This window comes from Myodes glareolus, chromosome 1 (assembly GCF_982192425.1).
Source record: "Myodes glareolus chromosome 1, mMyoGla1.1, whole genome shotgun sequence".
In the NCBI taxonomy this organism is placed as follows: domain Eukaryota; kingdom Metazoa; phylum Chordata; class Mammalia; order Rodentia; family Cricetidae; genus Myodes; species Myodes glareolus.
The window spans coordinates 128,696,400-128,719,169 of record NC_142026.1 but is presented as its reverse complement, the minus strand read 5'-3'; the positions used below and the strand labels follow the sequence as shown (position 1 = coordinate 128,719,169).

Genomic DNA, 22,770 nt, shown 5'->3' with positions numbered 1-22,770 from the left:
GGTTTTGTTTGTGCTGCAGGAAAATGTCGTAAGCAACATATATTCACAAGGCCAGGGTTTCTTTCTATAAGCTTTGTTTTGGTTTGGGGTTGGTTTTGGTCTGGGTTTCGATGGGATCTCTCAGACCACTTACTAAATAATGTCAGAAGAACGGTCATAAGTCAAACTTTTCAGAAATTCAAAGAGAAAACGAGGAATCTTTAACTCATTAGATATTTAGATGAATTGCAGAATATCTAAATTCAACTCCGAGTAGTAGGCTGGGTTGGAGTTAACCTGTTAAGGGCTAGCTAGGGGATGCTGAGTAAGATGCTGGCCATTCCCTCCTGTCTAAGCTAGAAAAGATAATGACATACATATATAATAATTATATAATTGTTGAGCCATTATTCTAAGACTTTAGAAATGAATCAGTGTAAATCAAGGGATAATGACAGTGCTCAGATTGATCAAGTCATCCAATGTCCTTTCTTTCCTTTCTTGACTATTGGTTCTCTCTATCAAATCTGGGCATATGCAAGCTCATCCCTTCATGTTAACTTCCACGTTATATCAATGTCCTATTTACCCACTGGATTCCTCATAAATGTCCACTCGGGGGTTACCTTTCCTTCCCTCTCTTGAATGGCTCAACACAAGCCATTGGTTTTATACTAAGCTACCTCTTACTAACTCCCGTGGGAATTCTACACACAATGCCAAACATTATGTAGGAGAAAGTCTTGAATTTCGACTAAGGACAAAGGGAATGACTTGTTTTACATTCTCAAAGCAAAATATACTTCACATACTAATTTAGAGACATCAAACAGGCCTCTAGTCCCCTGGTCACTAGTAGATGCAAGCTACTGAAATATTTGAACATAGGCTCTTTAGCCCCTTGGGCACCATAAGAACCAGACCCAACTAGAACAGGATGGAGTGGGGATTTGAAAAGAAACATAAGACTCCATCTTCAGATATAGTTTATAAAAACCACCATGTAAATAGGCCTCAGACCAACTAACACCTTCATTCTTCTATTGCATAAGAGAGACCAGTGAAGACAGTAAGCAGAGCTATCAATTTGCAGCTCTGGCAAGAGACTTCACACTGCCTCAAAAAAATACAGACACCGTGATTTAAAAAAAAAAAATAGAGCGCGAGTGCCGCTATGTAGTCCGGCCTGGCCTTGAACTCACGAAGACCTGCCTAGAGTCAAGGCCTGCACTGCTGTGCCCCAGCACACTGTCTCGATTAGCAGGGAGAAACTGCGGAAGGCATAGAATGGGGAACAAAGTTCATCTGGACAAAGAGTCAACAAACTATAAGCAAATGGTTCATTATTCTGACGCCCTAAGGAAATTTTTAGTGTTTTACCTCCTCTGGTGTTTACAAAGAGTACACAATGATATATTTTAGTTCAAAAAAATTAAATACACATTGTTAAGCCACAGAAGAAATATTTAATAGCTACTTAAACCAACTTAACTCACTTTCTCTATGATAGCCAGGCATTTTGCAAGCCAGAAGAGGGGAGGACCAGAAGTGAGTCAGAAACTAACTGGCTGCCTCTCTGTTTGGATTGGCTATCCACTATAGATGTCTATCTCCCTGAAACCAGATGAAATTCTTGAACGAACATGTCTAATTCATAAAATGCACTGGATCTGTGCAATTGACTCCATCCCTTAACAGGAATGAGAGCAGAGGCCCAGTCGTATGGTCACAATGCAGGACTTCTATGACAGCGCTCAAAACAAGCTACTGTCCAATCAATAAGCTGACTAGCAAAAGATTTTAATAAGCAGTACATGTTTGCTATCTTCAGCCAAGCTTACCTTCCCTAAGGCAAACACTAGGGATGACAAGTTTTAAGTTTTCAACTAATATTAAATTAAAAAGCCACAAGGCTGTCTTCCCACCACACTTGATATAACTCTGTAACTGCCTGATGTCAAAGGTGATTTCCCCCACTCCTTTAGAAACCCTTTTTAATCTTGTAAAAAAGATTTATGAGAAAATTATACTGAACTCGAATCAATTTTTGAGAACCAGCTCAATTATATGAGTGAAATCTACAGCAATTTAACTGCAGAGACAAGAAGCAGTGACCCTAGGATAAGACTGGAAGGATTGTAAAACAACACATCTAAAATGTACTATTCAGATGGAGGGTTGCAAAACTAAACACTGTTTTCTTTCTCACCAAGAATAAAAAGTGAGTCCTTCGGGGATGCCCCCCAGCATGGTCGAGCACTTGCCTAGCACATACAAAAACTTGGGTCCCATCATCATCACACAGACAACAATTAAATAAGAATCCTTCAGAGGAATGTAGAGCTTGGGCAGTGGGGAGTATAGGGAGAGGAGGCAGAGGAGACCTATGTGCAAGAACTGCCAGGCAAACCTGGTCCCCAAAAACACGGGGCTTTGTGACAGGAGGGCTCTTCCTTCAGCTTCTCTAGGATTCCTTTCTCTTGAATTTTCCTTCTCTCATGACAGCTGTTTTCTTTTTATTATTATCGCTCTGAAAGCCTACATTTATTAGTTATGAAAATAAACAACGTTTCATATCCAGACACTCCAAAGGAAGATAAACAAGGACCTAATTAAATTAAACAGTAGCTTGAGAGAAATCTAATACCCTAGACTCTTCCTTTGTCTCCCTTCTCCTCAGGACATTTTGGCAGCAACCTCAGACCACATCTCCTTTTGGGGGCTTTAGTCAGTGCATCCAGCATCTAGAATTGACTCACAGACCCTTTGGAACTGGTATTACCAGTTGAACAACTGCTGTGTTTTGAATCTCGAATGTTCCCCACCAGCTAGTATTTTGAATGTGTAGTCTCTGATTTGTTTGCTGTTTAGAAGGTAGGGCCTGGCTGGGAAAAGCAAGTCACCATGGGGTGGATCTTTGATCCTGCCTGTGCCTCTTTCTCTCTCTCTCTCTCTCTCTCTCTCTCTCTCTCTCTCTCTGTGTGTGTGTGTGTGTGTGTGTGTGTGTGTGTGTGTGTGTGTGTTAGACACCATTTGACAGACCCTGCCTTAGACTCCCACCACCTCAGACCAAGGCTTTCTGCCGTAATACCTGCCCTGAAACAGTGGATGAAGAATATCTGAACCTGTGAGACAAAATAATCGTTCCTCTGCTAAGCTTGTTCTGGTGGGTATGGTGTCACAGCACCAGAACAGTAACTAAGACTGACCATCTTCGTGTATCTGCAGGCTCTCTCTTCTCCACTACCCACCATGAAGCCACACACAGACTCACCAGAGGTCACCTTCTTCCCAGACCCTCCTACTACGCCCCCATCACACAGTTTCACATACAGAGACACCTAGAGAGATCAAATCAACTGTTCTAATTCTTTTTCAAGGCAGAGCCAGCTATTTAAAATAAACATAAGAATGTGTGTATGAGAGAGAAAGAGAGGGAAGATGTGGGGGGTGTGGAAGACAGGGTAGATTTGAGGTATCTTGGGGGTGTGGGTATATGTGGAAGACAGGAGTAGACACGGGGTGTCAAATAAACACAAATGTGTGTGAGAGAGAAAGGGAGGGAAGGTGTGGGTGGGGGTGTAAATGAAAGACAGGGGTAGACTTAGGGTGTCTTCTTCATTTCTCTTTTACTCTGTTACAATGTTTATTCTTTTATTTTAAAAATGTACTTAGTTCATGCATGAAACTAGGAAAAAATCATCCTGAGTGAGGTAACCAGACCCAGAAAGATAAACACAGTATGTACTCAGTCATAAGAGGATATTGAATGTAAAGCAAAAGATAACCAGACTACAAACCACCACAGTCCCAGAGAAGCTAGGTAACAAGAAGGACCCTAAAAGGGACATACATGGATCATCCTAGGAAGGGGAAATAGATAAGAGCTCCCGGGTAGACTGAGGGTGGGGAGGGGGAAGAGGAGAGGGAAAGGAGGATAAGAACATGAGGAAACAGGATGGGTGAGTTGGGGAGGGACGGTGAAGGAGAGCAATGAAAGCAAGATCTTGATAGAGGGAACCAGTATGGGGTTAGTGAGACCCCTGGGCTAGGGAAAAATCCAGGAATCCACAAGGATGACCCGAGCTAAGACTCCCAGCAATAGTGGAGAGGGTACCTGAACTGACCTCCTGTAATCAGACTGATGACGACCTTAAATGTCATCATAGAACCTTCACCCAGTAACTGACGGAAGCAGATGCAGAGATCCACAGCCAAGTACTGAGTCAAGCTCCTGGAGTCCAGTCAAAGAGAGCGAGGAGGGATTATATGAGGAAGGGGTGTCAAAACCGTGAGGGGAAAACCCTCAGAGGCAGCTGACCCAAGCTAGTGAGAGCTCATGGTCTCTGAACTGACATCCGGGGAGCCTGGATGGGACCAAAATAGTCCCTCTGAATGTGGGTGACAGTTGTGAGGCTTGGTCTTTTTGTGGGGCCCCTGGCAGTGGGACCAGGATTTATCCCTGATGCATGAATTGGCTTTTCGGAGTCCATTTCATGGGATATCATGCTCAGCCTTGATAGGGGTGGGAGGGCTTAGTCCTGCCTTAATTTGATATGCCAGACTTTGCTAACACACAGTGGGAGGCCTTACTCTCACTGAGGCATAGATGAGGGGTGGTGAGAGGTGTGGGGGGGAGGGGAACTGTGGTTGACATGTAAAATGAATTAAAAAATTTAAAATGCACTTATTTCTCTACAGTTTCATTCATCTTTAACGTTCATTGATCAAAGTCAATGAACTTTGTACATTATATTCCCTCACCCTCCTCCACCATCAAATTCCTTCTTCTTTCCAAGTCTGCCTATTTTATGTCCTTTTACTGTGACCCTCTGCACTTAATTGGGGTCTCCTACATGCATGTAGGCGAGGGTTACTTACTTCACCAAGAGCAACGCATCAGCAACCACGGAGAAGCATGGTCTACGCATGTCTCAAGTGCGTCATTTTCAGAACAGGCTCCTCTGCAACTCAGCTTCCACAGCTGAACTCACCGAGTCCTATCATCGATCTCACCACGCTAGCTTTGAATTGCTTGTCTGAATCCGCAGGTGGGCCCAGGTTTAGCAGGCAGCAGACCCCACCTGGACTGTCATCCTACTATGCCCACCACAGCCTCAGGCACAGAGCAGAGCTTGGTGAACACAGCTTTTAGCGGAATCAAGCAAAGACACTAAAGCTCTGATTGTCTCGCCACCAAACTGTTCCGGCACCCAGGACATGGGAGGGGACAGGTTGGGCTCTATAAAGGAAATAGTCACTGTGTCGGTCACTTGTCTGTTGGCATGATAAACCACCATGACCAAAGGTAACTTAGAGAAGAAAGGGTTCATTTTGGATTATGATTCCAGAGAGAGGCTGGGAATATCACAATAGTAGGGGAGCATGGCAGCTGACAGCCAGTAGAAGACGCTGAGAGTGCACATCTTCAACCAGGAGCATGAAACAGAGGGATTGCACTGAAAGTGGGCCAAGGCTCTATGTCCTAAAACCCTCCCCCAGCGACGAATTTTCTCCAACAAGACTGGGCCACCTCTCCAGATAATGCTACCAACTAGGGCTCAAATGTTCAAATATCTGTGCCTACAGAAGATATTTCTCATTCAGTTCTCAGAGTACCACCACACGCACTCCAAACCAAATGAGCAATAAGTACCTAATACTTGTTAACCCAAATGAGCACTCTGCTTACTGGCTCATCATGCCGGTGATGTAAATCAAAGTGAATTCTCGAGGATAAATGAAATCTACAATGTGTAACACCCACACATCAAGTAAAAGCCAACTATAGCCAATCCTGTCCAAAAGTCTCACTGGAGAACCCCAATAATACTTCTAAATAATATTTTCTTTGTTATGACACAGGTGTGCACACCACAGTACGCATGTGGAGGTCAAAGGACAACTTTCAGAGTTAATCCTCTCCTCCCACCTTGTTGAGACAGGATCTCTCCCCACGCGACCCATAGGCCAGCGTGTCCGTGATCTTCTGGGTAGTTATTCTGTCCCTGATTCCCATCTCGCCAAAGAAGTGCTGGGGTTTCAGATGCCAGACACCTCCTCTGGATTTTTGTGGGCTGTGGGGATTGAACTCAGGCCCTTGGGCCTGTGCAGTAAGTGTTTTTACCTCTAGGCCCACAAGGAGCCTGTCATTGCTATTTGCTTCTCATCATTTTCTTCTCTTATATTTCAATGAGTCATTCATTTGGGTAAGACCTATGAACTCCAGCTACCTCCACGCTCTCTGTATAAGAGACCCTTACCAAAGTTTTCTATAAAACTGACAAGAGTTCATTAGAACTTGAAGCATCCAGGAGTTGTGCCTGCGTAGTTTAAATTGCCAAAGTAAGATAAAATCTGGATTTGTTTCTTTAAGGATCAGTATGCATTTGTAGAGTTAAATACAGCTTTGAATCCTATGTGGATTTACAATAGATTTATGCTTTGATTCTGCAGACATTAAAGCAAGAGAAAACTGATATTTTGATTTGTTAGTGAAGGGCTCTACAGACATCCTATGGCTTACAGCAGTGTTGCATCCCAATAAGCATGTCATACACGAAAGATTACAGCTCAAGAGTGCGCTTAACATATCAGACCAAGTACCCTGGATTTATAACACAGAGCACTCTAGAATCTGGCTTCCACCCATGTGGTTACCTGAAGTGGTTATCATTGTTGTTGCCAATCATGAACAACAGAGTCAAGTTCCATATTTCTGGCTTGAGAAAGAATCAAAATTTATGATCTGAAGAGTTTCTAGTCAATAATAAGGTGTTGACAACCATCATCAAATTTAATCAACAGAGTCAAGCCATTTGGGGGTAAGAGAGATCATCTTCATTACTCTTCAGGTAATAGGGTATGGAGAACATGTGAAGACACGGTGGTGGCATTTGAGGAGACCGCAGAATGTGTGGGCAGATTGTCAAAGCTCTGCTACACAAATTGGACAGCAGGCAGATGTGAGCAGCAGCATCCTGGAAAGAGCACCCGCTCCTTAACTTGTTTAGCTCACTTCCTGCCTAGAGACCCTTCCGCAAGCTCATCGGATGATTCTCTCCAAAATAAGCAATACTTATTCCATACTGAACATGATGCACCAAGCACTGTGTCACGTGTAAATTTTTAAAATTTAATCCCCTAGTGACTATACGAAAAAGCAGTTATATTAATCTGTAGTTTACAGTTGTAGGCTTCTGACAAATGTTTGAAAGCTGCTCAAATATACTTAGCAGGACAGATGGGTTTTGAATCAACGTCTCCCTCACAGGAGAGACTGGACTCATCTATCCCTGCAACCTTCATTAGCAGAAGGCTAAACCCATCTAACAGCTTCTGTATTCAAGAACATGGTCCACGTTCCTGCTGGCAATCATGGTAAGCTTCTCAACAGCTATCTGACCAATGGGTGTTATCAATGGGTGTTATGAGACGCAGGATACCTGTACATAAGGAAGTGAAACAGGGTACTGACATAGCCAAGCTGATGTCATGCCCTTTAATTTAAAAATATGAAAGGTATGTCAAAAAGAAACTGATATTGAACATTGGAGGGAAAAAAACAAAAAACAAACAAAAAACCCTTACATTCGAGGATAACAGGCATGGGTCAGGTCTCTGGATATGATTTACAGAGGACCAGGCATTGTAACATGAGGGGGCCGGCTTATTGGGGTATCTGTCCCGCCTGGTACCCCACAGCTGGCAAATCCCAAAGAGAAATCACACACAGGACACCATAAGGTTATAAACTGATTGGCCCATTAGGTCAGGCTACTTATTAGTTCTTATGACTCATCTTAACCCATTATTCTGATCTATATTAGCCATACAGCTCCGTACCTTTCTCAGCTGGGCAAGTTACATGCTGCCTCTTCAGTGGTCTGCGAAGGAGTGGCAGAGGAACCACCTTGCTTCCCAGAATTCTCCTGTTCTCATTGCATCACCTCTACTTCCTGTCTGGTTTTCCCGCCTATACTGCCTGCCTGGCCAATCAGCGTTTTATTAAAATATGATTGACAGAATACAGACAATTCTCCCGCACCAAGGCATATTACCTGCCTTACATCCAGAAGAAGATGGGAAAATCCCAAGCTGACCCTTGCCCATTAAGTGGAGTTTCATCTTTGTAGAGTCATGTACATTAATCACTAGTACCAAAGGAAAAGAATGCACTGAGAGAAGCCAGGCAAAACTGAATACCAGGTTCTTGGGGACACCAACAGAAGAAATGGAAGATGGTCAAGGGATTGAATAGGGTCAGGAGAATTCCAAAGGTTTCTAAGTGAAAGTGGGAATGTAGGAATGACTGACATAAAAATGAAGGATTAGGAACAGTCACAATTATGCCCAAGAAAAATTCATATCAAAATAGGTACTAACCATCTGTTAGTACTAAGGTAGCTGAAGCAAAAGAAGATGAGAAGATTTCATCAGCTGTCTAAATACCTGAGGCTGGAAGAAGAAGAAGTGAAAGGCTCCTGCTTTTCTCCAGGATGTCCTGAAAGCTGTCCTTACTGTTAGCCAGGAGGATCTGACTGGAGAGGGTGGGTAGGAAGAGGAGGTGTAGAACAATTCTAAATACGTTAAGAGAGAGTTCAGAAAGACATCAGCCAGCTGTCCAGTACATAGTTGTAAGAGAAATACTAAAGTCAAATCAAAATGAAATTGCAGGTGAAATACCTGACAATTCCTCTTTCAGGAAAATATTAAATAAGAGGAGGGGTTAGAGGTTGGGGGATTGTCTAGATAAGATTGGCCCTTGGATACGTCTATCGGGGACTGTCTGGATTGTTAATTGATGTAAGAGAGTCCAGCCCACTGTGGGAAGCATCTTTCCCTGTGCTAAGCGTCCTGAGAAAGCAAACTAAACACAGGCCATTCAGCAAGTCAGCAAACAGCATTCTTCCCATGGTTTCTACTTCATCTCACCACCTGAGTCCTTGCCCTGATTTCTCTCAGTGATGGATCCTGTTAGACAAAATAAATCTTGTCCTTCCTTGAGTTGTTTTGGGTCACCATTTTATCACAGCAGCAGAGATGAAGCTAGAAATGTTTTTTCTAGGCTCCGTCCCAAACATCAAACATTCATACATGTCTGTGATTGAAAGCAGGAATTCAAACAGATGTGGGCATGTCCACACTTAAAGCAACATTACTCATAATAGCCAAAAAGCAGAGACAATTCAAGGTCTACTGACTTAAAAAAACATACAAACTGCATGTAAAAACAACAGAATTACCCTTTGGCCTTTTAAAAGAACGAAAATCTAATCTATACTGCAACATGTGTGAATGGGGAAATCATAATGCTAAGGAAGACAAGCCAGACGCGAAAAGCTAAAAATAGCTCTGGGTACATGATGTACCTAGAATATACGCAGTGATGACGGCCTGGTGCCTATGGAGATTCGTCAGAAAGTGAGGCAGTTATTACTGAAAGGCACAGCTGCAATTTCAGAAATAAAATAGTTCTGCTCATTCAACATAAATGGACCTAACTGCACCGAAATGCATAGTTTGAATGGTTCAAGTGGTAAAATTTTGTTGTGTATACCTAGCGATGGACTTGGAGTTGTCAAAAGCGTCTATGTAAGAAAGAAGAAAAAGGAATCAAAGTTGGAAGACTGTATTGGTCCTGACTTGCTCACATGTGGCAGGCTCTGTGGCCAAGGACTGACTAGTACTGTGGGCCATGTGCTTTTCATAAATTAGGCACTGTACTTGGTAAGTTCAGCTCTTTGTTTTCATCTTAGTATCGCAAACAACGAGCCGGGTTACTCTAGCTACACAGTCCGAAGCTGAAACTCCAGGGAGCTAACTTGCTCACAGTTGCTTGGCCCGGAGATGGTAGAACCATCATTAAAATTCAGGCCTGTCTAATCCATGAGTCTTTGGTTTTCTTTTTTGTTTGTTTTGTTTTGTTTTGTTAGAATACTGCCATGGTTGGCTAAGTAGAAGGAACACAATATGACTCAGAACACTTAAATATTAAGTTGTTGCTTACAATAATAATGGGACAGTTTAATAAATCACTATAGTTTTTAAGAACATATCAGAATTAGCAATAGACTCATCTCCAGACTGATATTTAACACACGGTTCTCTCTCACCAAACACTAAAGATAAACCACATGAAAGATATTACGTTTATCTGTGGATCAGGGCTTGTATTGTTTTGTTGTTGTTCTAGAAAACCTCTTTAACATATTCTAGCACAAACTATGGATAGAAGGAAAAACTAGAAAGCAAATTTTTTGAGGAAGTTAAACAAAAACCATTATGACCTCTGAAAGAATAATTGCAGCAGGATGTTTGTAAATAAATCCACTTCGATATTAAAATGACTACTCTCTGATTCACAGCCAGTGCAATGAGCCAAACCAAAGGAAATCAAATTTGGCTGTCTCAGTGAACACATTCCTAAAAGTCCAGTGAGGACATTCAGTGGGCCCTGATGTGAACTATTTCACAACCACATCTGTATGCAGTGGCATGAGGAAAAATCAAAGCAAAACAAAACAAAAAGACGCCGAGTGCCTCAATCATGTATCCCAAATTCTATTTTCACACTAGTCGTATCCAATTAATCTTATTAGAGACAACACCCACCTCAGAATGGTATTTGGCTTTTATTTTTTTTTTTTATCTGAACCAGAAAGTATTACTAATATCCAATTGTATTCCCAACAGATGTTTTTAAAGAAGGAATTCTAGGAAAGACAACAGCCCTGGAAAGTTTCCTTTTCTACATGAAAGTGAAGTCAGAAGGCCTTCTCTCTGTCCTCACAAGACCCCGGTCCTCTGCAAATGTTGACAGGATGCCACTGTGTCCAGTCTCTGCAGTCCACCTGCAAAGCCACAGCTGTTCAGGCCACCTGACACGGAGTCAAGCCAACAGCTGTGGGAAAGGCGAACATGATGGGATCAGGGACCAGCACCTCACCACAGCACCCCAGAGACAATGAGTCTCATTCGGTAATGCTTCTCCTAGCTCCACACACACGTTAGTGCTGTTAGGCAGGCCACAATAGGACCCTCTGAAATCGCCCCCCACCCTTTGTGATGTCCGGCATAGGGCTCTGATCACCCCGAGGACATGGTGCCTTGCCCCAAGACCCTTGATTCCAGAACGTGTCGGGGGACTGTGGGAGAAAAAGAAAAAAAAGATGGGGTAATAGGGAAGGATCAAACAAAGAGAACAGTGTAACAATTGGGGTGACTAATTCAAAGGCAAGCAGCATTCCTCTAACATCCTGGCCCTTCTCCTTCATACTGCATGCTTCCAGAAAGTTCTCCAAGCTTTCTTACCACTTCAGTTCCTTTAAAGACTAAACATTGATGTCCAGAAGTGGTAGAAAAAATTTCAACATGTTCCCCTCTTGAGAGGCAAGGAACAGAAAATGTTCTTGCATTCTGACAGACAGGACAAATACGCAGGGACCTTGAGCAGGGTTCTGCTGAGTGTCCTGGTCCCGCGGAGCCAAGGTCAAGTTCATGTCCCAGCTCAGTGTTATTTTAAGGCTTTAGGGGGAATGGTAAAGACTGCTGACTGAGACCAAATGTGGTGCAGAATACGGAGACAGAGAGGTCCCTCAAACTGCAGGATCACATTTTTAATGGACTCCTGAGTCACGAAGTGCTGAGAATTTTACTGGTCTTTGGGAGTTTCTCCCAAGTTCTTTTATAGGTAAAACTCTGCGTAGACATTCTGACGCAAAGTAAGGACAGAAAAGTGAGGCATTTAAGGGTCCACATACAGGGGCTCCCCCGGTACATCTGTAGCCTGAGGTCAGACATTGCTGTTTTTTGTAATTTGACTCAGTTCTCTTCAAAAACAAGGAAACAGATAGCTAGTCCATCGTTCTTAGAAATATCAGCTAATTGAGGGGTGTTGGTGGCACATGCCTTTAATTCTAGCACACAGGGGGAAATGATAGGTAGATCTCTGTGAGTTCAAGACCAGCCTAGTTTACAGGGTTCCAGGGCAGCCAGGACTACACAAAGAAACTCTGTACACACCCCCCAAAAGACAGAAAGAAAGGAGAGAGAGGGGGAGAGAGAGAGAGAGAGAGAGAGAGAGAGAAGAAATATCAACTAATTGAGTTTATCAACCCCAACAATTTCTTCTAACTAATGGGAATCAGTCAATGCTAGTTCCCATGGTGGCCATTTTTCTTTCTCTGACACTTAGCACAATGGCCTTAAGATATCCCCACATTCTTGCAAATGAAAAGGCCTTTTTAATAAATAATATTTCAGTTCCACAAATAATTTCAAGAGTAAAGAAGAATAACTAACAGATGTGGTCAATGAGTACAAAGTCTTTGTTCATCTTATGGCCACTGAACAGATACAGGATGCTCAAAGAAGCATGTCGTGATCTGCATGGTAAATGTCATCCTAGGTAGCATGATTAGTCCTACTTCCTAGTCCTCAAGGTTGGGGACAATTTCTATATATAGGTTACAGTTGCCCTGTAGCCTGGCAAAGAGCAAAGTGAACACATGATGGTCATTCAGCAAAAGCAGAAGTGTCATCGAAACACACCTTCCTAGACTTCCGGACCACCCGAGACAATGAAGTCACACTTCTTCCTGAGAACATCATCTTAGATGACCCTCATCCCACCACTGGGAGAGAGACATCACTTCCCAACTCTCCAGGGCTAGTGAGATCATAGATAACACTTTTTTAGATCAGCATAATTCCTAAAACATTCTAAAACTCACCCTTACATTCCCAGGTAAGTGTTGCTCTCATCCCTCACTAAGGAACCTTCTCTTGGCAGAAAAGAGAGTGTTTCAGAAATCCGTAACTGGTGAAAATGTATATATCAACTGATCACGGGGCACCAAACTTTAACCAATACATATATAGTACAGCTCCTATACCTGGGACTCATGAAACCTCAAGGAAGATAAGGCCAAAAGATTGTAAGACCCAGAGGACCAGGAGGCCTACTGAAAGACTGTGTCTTCCAGAAATAACATGAGAGCTACACTCATAATGCCTTACTAATATGGCTGTCTAAATAAGACCTGAAAAAAATATCAGGAGACATGCTAATAAAAAAGAGAAAAAAAATCATAGGGTTCCAGCCATAGCTGAAAATCAAAAAACCAAACAAATAAACCAAAAACAGACAACTAATGACTGCTAAGAGAGGGTAAATTAGCCTTCCCAACGATGAGGCCCTGGTTGGTCATTCAATACCTAACGGTCAACCCTGAAATCATATGTACATAAGTTACTTTAAATGGATCAGCAGGTTGTATTTATATATATTTATTCCAGTGTGTGTGTGTGTGTGTGTGTGTGTGTGTGTGTGTGTGTGTGTGTGAAAGAGAGAGAGAGAGAGAAAGAGAAACAAAGAAAGAAAGTCACCAATTTGAGACATGGAAGGTGTTAGAGGGCACATGAAAATAATTGGAGGGAAGAAGGGGTATATGGGAGGGTGCAATTACATTGAAAGTGTTTTTTAATCTTAAAAAGAAGTGAAGAGACAATAGCCATCTGCGGTCAAAAGAACCCCAAAACAACTGAGCCCAGCAGCAAGGCACAAAAAAAGCCTCCTCTGCCTAATTTCTGCTCCCTAAAGTCTCCTCATTGCTGACACAGGAGCCCAGTGAAGAAGTATGAAACTGTATTTAGCAGAATATATGTCAAGACATGTTAAATGTGGTGTGATTACTCCTTTGCAATCTCCACCCTTCCACTGATTAATGATCCCATGCAACTCCAAACTCTATTCTGAAGATGCCATTATAAAAGTTATTGGGGTTTGGATTTCCTTCATTTATTTAATTCACTAAAAATGCTAAGTTCACAAAAGAATCAGAACCCACTCTATGGAAAGAGAAGATTGCAGTCATAGTTTTCTTAGGGAAAACATGGCAAGCCGAAAGAACCCTCCCTGCCACAAGATAAAGTATATTTCAACAATATGGTCATCAAAGAAATTTACATTTTAAAATCACTGACTTCTAATTCTCTACTATGTAAGTTAGATGCTGTCATTGTTATTAAAGGGTTTCTTAAGAAGGAAAAGCTAACAAAAGCTTGCAAAAAAGAAAACGCACTTGCGATATTTTCTAAGAATTCCATATCAGCAAGAACTCATGTCCTTGACATCTGAACAGTCTCAAAAGCAAGTCTCTCTATCTCTGATGAAACCCGATAATCTTCAGACAAAAGCCACATGGCAGAGGTGGACATCCAAGTTCTTAAATGCTCTCGTCTAGAGCTGGCAGCATGGTACAGCGGAGTTTGCTCCATAGCTAAAGATCCGTGTTCGATCCCCAGAATATCACTAACTCACACAAGTTGTTCTTTGATATCTCTAGGCAGGCCAGGTGATGTGTGCCCATGCACACTTACTCACACACACATATAAGTAAGTGAATAAATAAATGTAGTTAAAATTTTCAAAAACACATCTCTGAGCTTCAGCAGCTGGTTTTCAGGTGTCCTTTGTAAGAAGCAAAAGGCATTGTTCTTCTGTCATTTAGGACAATGGCCTCAAGGTTTACTCAGAGTATCACAATGACAGGCTCTCCTTTTTTAAAGTGTTAATAATATTCTAATTCCAAATACAATTTCAGTGTCAAGGAGGAAAACATTAGTGGGGAAATTGACAGGGAAGTACTGCATTACCTTTCTATAGCACAGTGATCCTGTAGGTCACACCGCGGGTAGCTGGCCACACAGGGCTGAGCCCTGGAAATGCTGAGAGTGCATTTTGGGTGCTCTTACCACGCACAGAAGACTGATGGGGGAGATTCTTGAATGCAGTAACCATTTCACTACACTTAGGTATATCAAAATATCAGAATATATTCTGGAAACATATCATTCTATTTTCAAAATAATTCAACTTGTAAAAGAGCCAGGGATGAAGACAGAGAGCCAGACAAAATGGTGACAGCTGTTCGTTGTCTCAAAGCAAGGACTGGACTGAGCCAAGTGGGAGTAGAGATGGTGATGGGTCTTCAGGATGCGGTGTAGGCTGGAACGAGCTCTGAGCAGAAAGGATAGGACCTTTACGACATTTACATCTGAGGAAACGGAAGTTCACAAACTTGAGGTGTCACAGGCCCCAGAAAGAGGTGCTCAGAGAACAGCAACTGATTCGCCATTCTCCCACAGAAGTGACCCTGCATGTGTGATTCGACCTCCTCCGAGCAGCAATTGGTCCCGGGATGTGACTCTGTCCAGAGAAAGGCCAGAGTCCTTCACTGGTATTGGCCAGCTGGAAAAATGTCATAATCTATGCCACTCGACAGCTGTGACCAGCCCAGATTCCCGGCTCATGGCAATGAAGACTGACAAGCGGGAGACATGAAGTGGCCACACTGGCAGAAACAGAAGCAAGGATGAGATTCCGTCCAGCTCCAAGGCCCTAACAGCCTGGAGAGTGAGTTCTTGATCTGTCCCAGGCCTGTCTGAGAACAGCCAGGACACTCAGAGAGCCTCCCATAGACATCCATTCTTTCCCCACTGCCAACAACCAAAGCAAGTCTAGAACCCCTAACTAATTCATGAAATTGTTTTCTAATAATAAAGGTAACTATATTGCTATGATAATTTTTATATGTAAAGTAATCTCATCCTATAATATTTTATTAACTAGATTTTATAAATTGTGACAAAGTATGATGTCAATTAAAATGTAAAAATATTCTAAGAGCAAAGATTGTGTGTACTATTTTGTACATCTTAAGTCACAAAAATTACAAAAAGCAGAGAAAGTTAATTGGTGCGGGAGAATTATCTGTATTCTGTCAATCATATTTTAATAAAACGCTGATTGGCCAGGCAGGCAGTATAGGCGGGAAAGCCAGACAGGAAGTAGGGGTGGAGCAAAGAGACTTGGAGTATTCTGGAAGCAGAAGCTCTCTCTCAGCCATTCCTGTACAGACCACCGAAGAGGCAACATGTAAGCTGTCACACCGAGAAAGGTACCGAGCCCATGTGGCTAACATAGATAAGGATAATGGGGTAATATATGTTATAAGAGTTAACAAGAAGCCTGACCTAATGGACCAATCAGTTTATAACCTTATGGAGTCCTGTGTGTAATTTCTCTTTGGGATTTGCCGGCTGTTGGGGTACTGGGCAGGACAGAAACCCCAACAAGCCAGCCCTCATGTTACATATGGCGCCCAGACGTGGATAACTGAATCCACAGAAAGCTTGAGAAAGCTTGGGAAAGAATAGAGTAAATCATGCCTTCTTGGTAGCAGCAATATCTCAGGTCTGCTCTGCTTGCTAGAGGCAAGCAAGTGCTCTCATCTAAGAGAGGCTTCCTGACTCAGCTTTAGCTGCAAAACCTTGCAGCTCATTAAGAGGTCCTGCCACGAAACACTTAAATGGTGTTGGTGAAAAGCTGAACGCATGCTTTTCGGGTTTTCAGCAGTAGCAGGAAAAAAGCTGTGCTGTTTTAAAATGCCGGCTTTCTGGGCTGTCCTGCCAAGGCAATCTCTGACTCTTTCAGGCAGGCAGTCCGACTGAGTGTGGTCTGTGAGCAGAATGCTGCAGCTTGCTTGCTAGCAGGGACCTTGAAATGCCACAGAGTTGTGGCAATAAAAATGGCTTCAGCAGTACCTCTGCCATGAGGCTGGAAAGCTAAGAAATGGCCTAGATCCAGCCATCAAAGCCATGGTTTTTAGACTCATGTGGTCAAAAAAAAAAAGAGAGAGAGATACAGTAAAGAGAGGTTCAAAGACGAAAAAAACCTCTAACTGGTTTACTATGTCTTAAAAATATATACAGGCTAAAGGTTAAAGTTCTTAGGGTAAAAAGGGAAGAAAGAGAGTAGTTGGGTATGGTAGAACACACCTTTAATCCCAATGCCTGGGAGGCAGAGGTACGTTGACCTCTGAAACTTCAAGGGACAGAGGTAGAGATTGACCTCTGTGACTTCAAGGTGTGGTAGCACACGCCTTTAATCCCAATGCCTGGGAGACAGAGACAGACAGATCTCTGTGAGTTCAAGGTGTGGTAGCATACACCTTTGAGCCCAGCACTGGGGAGGCAGAGACAGAAGAATCTCTGTGAGTTCAAGGACAGCCTGGTCTACAGAGTTATTCCAGGACAAAGATATATACAGAGAACCTGTCTCAAAAAAGCCAAAAGTTAAAAGTAAAAATAAAAGAAATAGAGGTTGAAATAAAGCCACATAAAGATGGAAAATACACAGAGAATCTTAATACTGTATGCTATTATGCTCTCTTTCAATTGTTTGAATGCTGAGGAAGGAGAAACAGCTGCTAAAAGACTTTTGTTTATAAATGCTGCTGAACTAACCCAAGATAGGAATTTTGAAAATACCTTGGCTTCAAAACTGAAGTCAAAAGGTATGTTACTTTGGAGAAGAGATTTTGCTTTTGTTTCCACAGAAAACGAGAGACTCTGGATTTATTCAGAGTTAAGAATAATCACCTTTGACCAAGGGAGGCCACCTGAAAAATCTCCGATAGGAACAGATGGCCCAGATGTCTGAGTTCTACATCCAGAACTGATCCAAGACTGCTGCCTGAGATGATCGAGACTCACAGGATACTCCAGTCATGACTTGATTATAACTCTAAATTTTCTTTAGGTCCCCTTAAGACTATCAGCGCCCCCAACCAGCAGGAAGTAGCCTGAAATACTACGCCCACATTCCCAACAAATGGATTATGGGTATTTTCCTTTGTTTAAAAAAAAAAAGAGAGGGAAATGGTGCGGGAGAATTATCTGTATTCTGTCAATCATATTTTAATAAAACGCTGATTGGCCAGGCAGGCAGTATAGGCGGGAAAGCCAGACAGGAAGTAGGGGTGGAGCAAAGAGACTTGGAGTATTCTGGAAGCAGAAGCTCTCTCTCAGCCATTCCTGTACAGACCACCGAAGAGGCAACATGTAGGCTGTCACACCGAGAAAGGTACCGAGCCCATGTGGCTAACATAGATAAGGATAATGGGGTAATATATGTTATAAGAGTTAACAAGAAGCCTGACCTAATGGACCAATCAGTTTATAACCTTATGGAGTCCTGTGTGTAATTTCTCTTTGGGATTTGCCGGCTGTTGGGGTACTGGGCAGGACAGAAACCCCAACAAGCCAGCCCTCATGTTACAGTTAATGCACATGACTCTTCATAAAATTTTTAAAAAGAACACTTTTCTCTCTCCTTTTTTCTTTCTGAGACAGGGTTTCTCCATGTAACCCTGGCTGTCCTAGAACTCACTCTGTAGACCAAGCTGGCCTCGAACTCAGAGATCTGCCTGCCTCTGAGCGTTAGGATTAAAGGCATGCACTACCACCACCTGGCAAAAACGTTTCTCTTACCTGACCCATGGACCTTTTTAAAGCTGTTCACTAGATTTAATTGGTAACTGAAACAAAGACAATTTTGAAGGAAGAAGCGAACCTCCACCAAGTTCTGGAGAAACAAATCAAGCTAACCCGTTACATCTAAGCAAGTGAACCAGTCTTTTATTCCAAACCCTTTCACTTCAAACACTAAGAACTCAGATAGCTTCACACCGCAATCTGTCGATCAGCGCTCTCTGACTCAAGTACACTCTCAGGCAAAGTCACAAATAAGACAGTACCAGACCAAGTGTGACTGGGTCTTCTACTTAAAAAAACCAAGCTGACTCCCTGCGGGTAAAAGGAAGCCTTTGGAATCAAGATATCCATTGTATTATTTCCCAAACGCTGACAGAAAGGATAAAGAAGCACAGTGAGAAAACCAGCACACATTTCCGATTCAGCTCCCTTTCTGCCCACAGCTCACTCTTCAAACAAATCAATTAACTTTTGAATGTGTATTTAACTATTGTGTGCATGGGAGTGTGCAGATGTGTGGAGGTCAGAGGACAACTTGTAGGAGTTGGTCCTCTCCTTCTACCATCAACCTCCAACTGTCAGGTTGGCCAACAAGCCCATACCCACTGAGCTATCCTCAACTGTCTCATTGTTGAAAATAAGCACTGGTTTCCTGACTCAATACCCCAGAGACGTGTCCTGCATGTCGTTAATCCCATGCCCACTGGAAATCTGCTGTTACTTCTGTCTCTTAGCCACTGTGTCCCTCCTTCAGAGAGGCCGAGTTTATTTCTGCAAGATGAGGATCTGGCCACCCCACCTGCCACCTTCACATCTGTGACCCCATTCTGACCTCCCTGACCCACCCAGTCTTCCGTTCCACTCACCTCGTTTATCTCAGTTTCTTTTTTGCCCCCACATATTTCACAAGAGGCGAAGCGCAAGAGCAAAGGAACTCACTAGTACAGTTGCTACTAGATTATTATTTGTAACGATTTCCTTTGAAAGGGGTCTGAAAATGAAAGGCATTGAACAAAGCCTGCCTGGCCTCGGAAACCACAATTAACTTAAGTAAAAGAGGCCTAGCGTTGTGGGAATCGTGTAGGAAAATTTAATATCTCTAAAGAGAAAATTACAAAGATGCTCCCAAAACTTGTGTTAATGCAACGGAATACTTCCTTTCTGCTCTTAGGGGAAAAAAGGTAGCCCATTTTAAAGGCACAGTAACATTAAAAAAAGGTACCCTTCACATCTCCAGGCATACAACTGAAGGTACCTTGGAATAACCAGGGGTCATCAGTGCTGCATTCAGATTCTCTACAGCTTTAAATGTGACCTCAGAAGTCAAGCTAACAGGAAAGTTTCTGACCCAAGAACACCTTGAATTTACTTAGATTTACGTTCAGTAGAGATGGAGACAAAAGGGGAAGAAGACAATGATGACAAAGAGGAAGAGGAGAAGGAAAAGAAAGAGAAGGAGGAGGATGCAAAAGTTTGACATTACACTGGCTTATTCATTAAAGTCAATATACATAGTTCTTTTCTTTCTAGTTTTTCAGATACTTCAAGGTAAGTTTCATGCCCTTTTCCCAACTGCTTTTACAATAAAAGTCATATTATTCCCAAACAAGTAAGAGTTGAATGAGTTACCAGAGTTCATTCGTAAGTTACTTTGGTGACTGCCTTAGTTAGGGTTTCTATTGCTGTGATGAAACACCATGACCAAAAAGCAAGACCAGGTGGAAAGGGTTTATTTGGCTTACACTTCTAGATCATAGTCCAACATTGGAGGAAGTCAGAATGGGAACTCAAGTAAATAGAACCTAGCAGGAGCTGATGCCGAGGCCATGGAGGATGCAGCTTACTGACTTGCTTCCCCTGACTTTCTCAGTCTGCTTTGTTACAGAACCCAGGGCCACCAGCCCAGGGATGACACCAGCCACCAAGGACCGAGCCCTCTCCCATTGATCACTAATTGAAAATGCCTTGCAACTGATCTCACAGGTGAATTTCCTCGACTGAGGCTCTTTCCTCTCTGATGACTCTAGCTTGTGTCAAGTTGACATAAAACCATCTAGTACAGTGACACTGATATGTGGAGTCACAGGGAAGGGTAAGCAACGGAGGCCGGGATCATGTTTTATCTCTGGGCCAATGAGCACATATATCTAGTCCATGCACGCAACACTCTTTCTGATATGTGCAGGTCTCAGAGCAAGCAGGTATGTGGCCAAAATCATACTGATAACAACTTAGCTCCCTCCCAGGAAGCGAGCTCTTCCTTCCCAATCAGGGTGCATAATTAGAGTTAATGTCACAATGATTCGCCTGGCCAGTCAGTACTTCAGCTTTAACCACTGAGATTTCTGATGCATTTATTAACATAAAGTCCTTCACCTCCTCTGCTATGATTTCTCAATAACCCAGAGCAATAGTCTTCTGGGATCAACTACCCAATGTCTACTCAACACAGTTCACATAGCTTCTCAATCAATGAAATGAAAGTTACACTTTAGAACAAACTTGGCACCTTGCAAACAAAATAAAGATACTTACTTTTAATGTAAGAACAAAGATGTGTGAGATGGGGGTGAGCAAAGAGCCCTCAACATGCTGCTGTTAAATCCCCTGATGAGCCGCAGCACACATCTGTGCATGATGCTTTATTATACAAGGAAAAGGTGCTTACTGAGACGATAACAATACAGATGAACAAAAATCAAAGATTATCCATGATCCTGTAATTCACGGATAGTTGCTAGATATATGTCATAGAACACAACTCCAAAAATTTAGGTAAATAGGTAGGAGGTGTAAGGTAGGATACTGGATAGGTACCTACACAAATGACATATAGATGATGGATGGATGGACAGATAGATCGATTGATAGATAGATAAACAGATAGATAGATAATACATTATGTGTATGCATTGATAATAAGCAGATAATAGATAGGTAGGTAGATAGATGATAGATAGATAATACATATGTTCATGCATAGATAATGATAGTAGCAAATGATAGATAGATAGATAGATAGATAGATAGATAGATAGATAGATAGATAGATAGATAGCTGATGATAGAAAGACAGTAATACTTGTGCTCATGTATAGATAATGATAATAGCAGATGATAGATAGATAAATGATGGATAGATAGATGATAGGTAGATAATACTTATGCTTATGCATAGATAATGATGATAACAGCAGATAGTAGATAGATAGATGTTAGAAAGAAAACATATATATTTAAATATATATACTTACATATATCAATATGTATACTCATATGTACACATACACATAAATGGAGGTGTGTTTATAAAAAATGTTTGATACAAATCCTTTCTCTTGCATTCTGCTCAGAAAAAAAACCAGCCACCTATAAAGCATTTTATAAGCAATAGCTGTCATGTAGAACACTTGACAGTACTTCTATTTCTCAGAAAATGGAATCCAAATCTAAGCATGTGACTATGATGTCCTTAATTGATCAATAAGGAGATATGGGGGTGAAACTAGTAAAAAGCAGAAGGGCACCTTGTCCCCCAAATTGTCCTTACATCTCACTCTCCCAGTTTCTCTCAGGGATTTATGGTCAGGAAGTACACAGTCAACACAGGACACACTCAAAGGAGCCCACAGGCAGGATCCAGATTCCCATATTTCTCCACATGTATATAGCATGTGATTAGAAGGACCAGCATTGAGGGAAAGGTGTTTGAAAGAACAGAGAGAAAGAACAGAAATCTTTCAAACACTGTAACAGAGTTGATGAGAACTTATCAAATTTTCTACCTTCTTTGAAACCAGTTATTACAGCCATGATTTTATGAATTAAATGGGGTATCTAAATTTACCATCTCCCAATGGTTCATGTTGCACAGAAGCCTAACACCAACTCTTGGAATAAAGCCTCTGTCAAATGTTCAAAACACCGTTGGGGAAAGGGAGATGGTTCCATGCTAAAGTGCATGTACCGCTCACGCGAAGAATCAAAGTTTGAGTCCCAGTACTCACATCGGGTGGCTCAGAGTCGCTCCAGCTCCAGGAGCTCCAGTGTTATTTTGTGACCTCTGTGGGTGGGTATCTGCACTCACATGTGTGTGCATGCATGCACACACCACACCACACACACACACACACACACACACATATAATTTAAAGATAATAAAACAAGTCAGGTAGTGTGGCCAGATCTCTGTAAGTTTCAGGACAGGCTCCAAAGCTACAGAGAAACCCTATCTCAAAAAATATAATAATAATAAAAGAAATAAATCCTTAAACACCCTTCATAAATACAGAATTAAAACTAGTGAAACAATCACGACTATCATAAACATAAAAACCAGACTTTAAGCTACAATCACCTAAATAAATCTTTACTGAGAACCACCTGTTTTTCTAGATTATAATAAAACATAGCACTTTTATTTCTATCATCACTATAGGACATATTTTATCT

At 42.0% G+C, this 22,770-nt stretch overlaps 1 protein-coding gene across 4 annotated transcripts in view; it reads right to left on the bottom strand.

Moving 5' to 3' along the window:
- Positions 1 to 22,770, bottom strand: part of Esr1 (estrogen receptor 1) — a 367,895-nt gene that overhangs the window by 190,594 nt on the left and 154,531 nt on the right. The window lies entirely within an intron of this gene.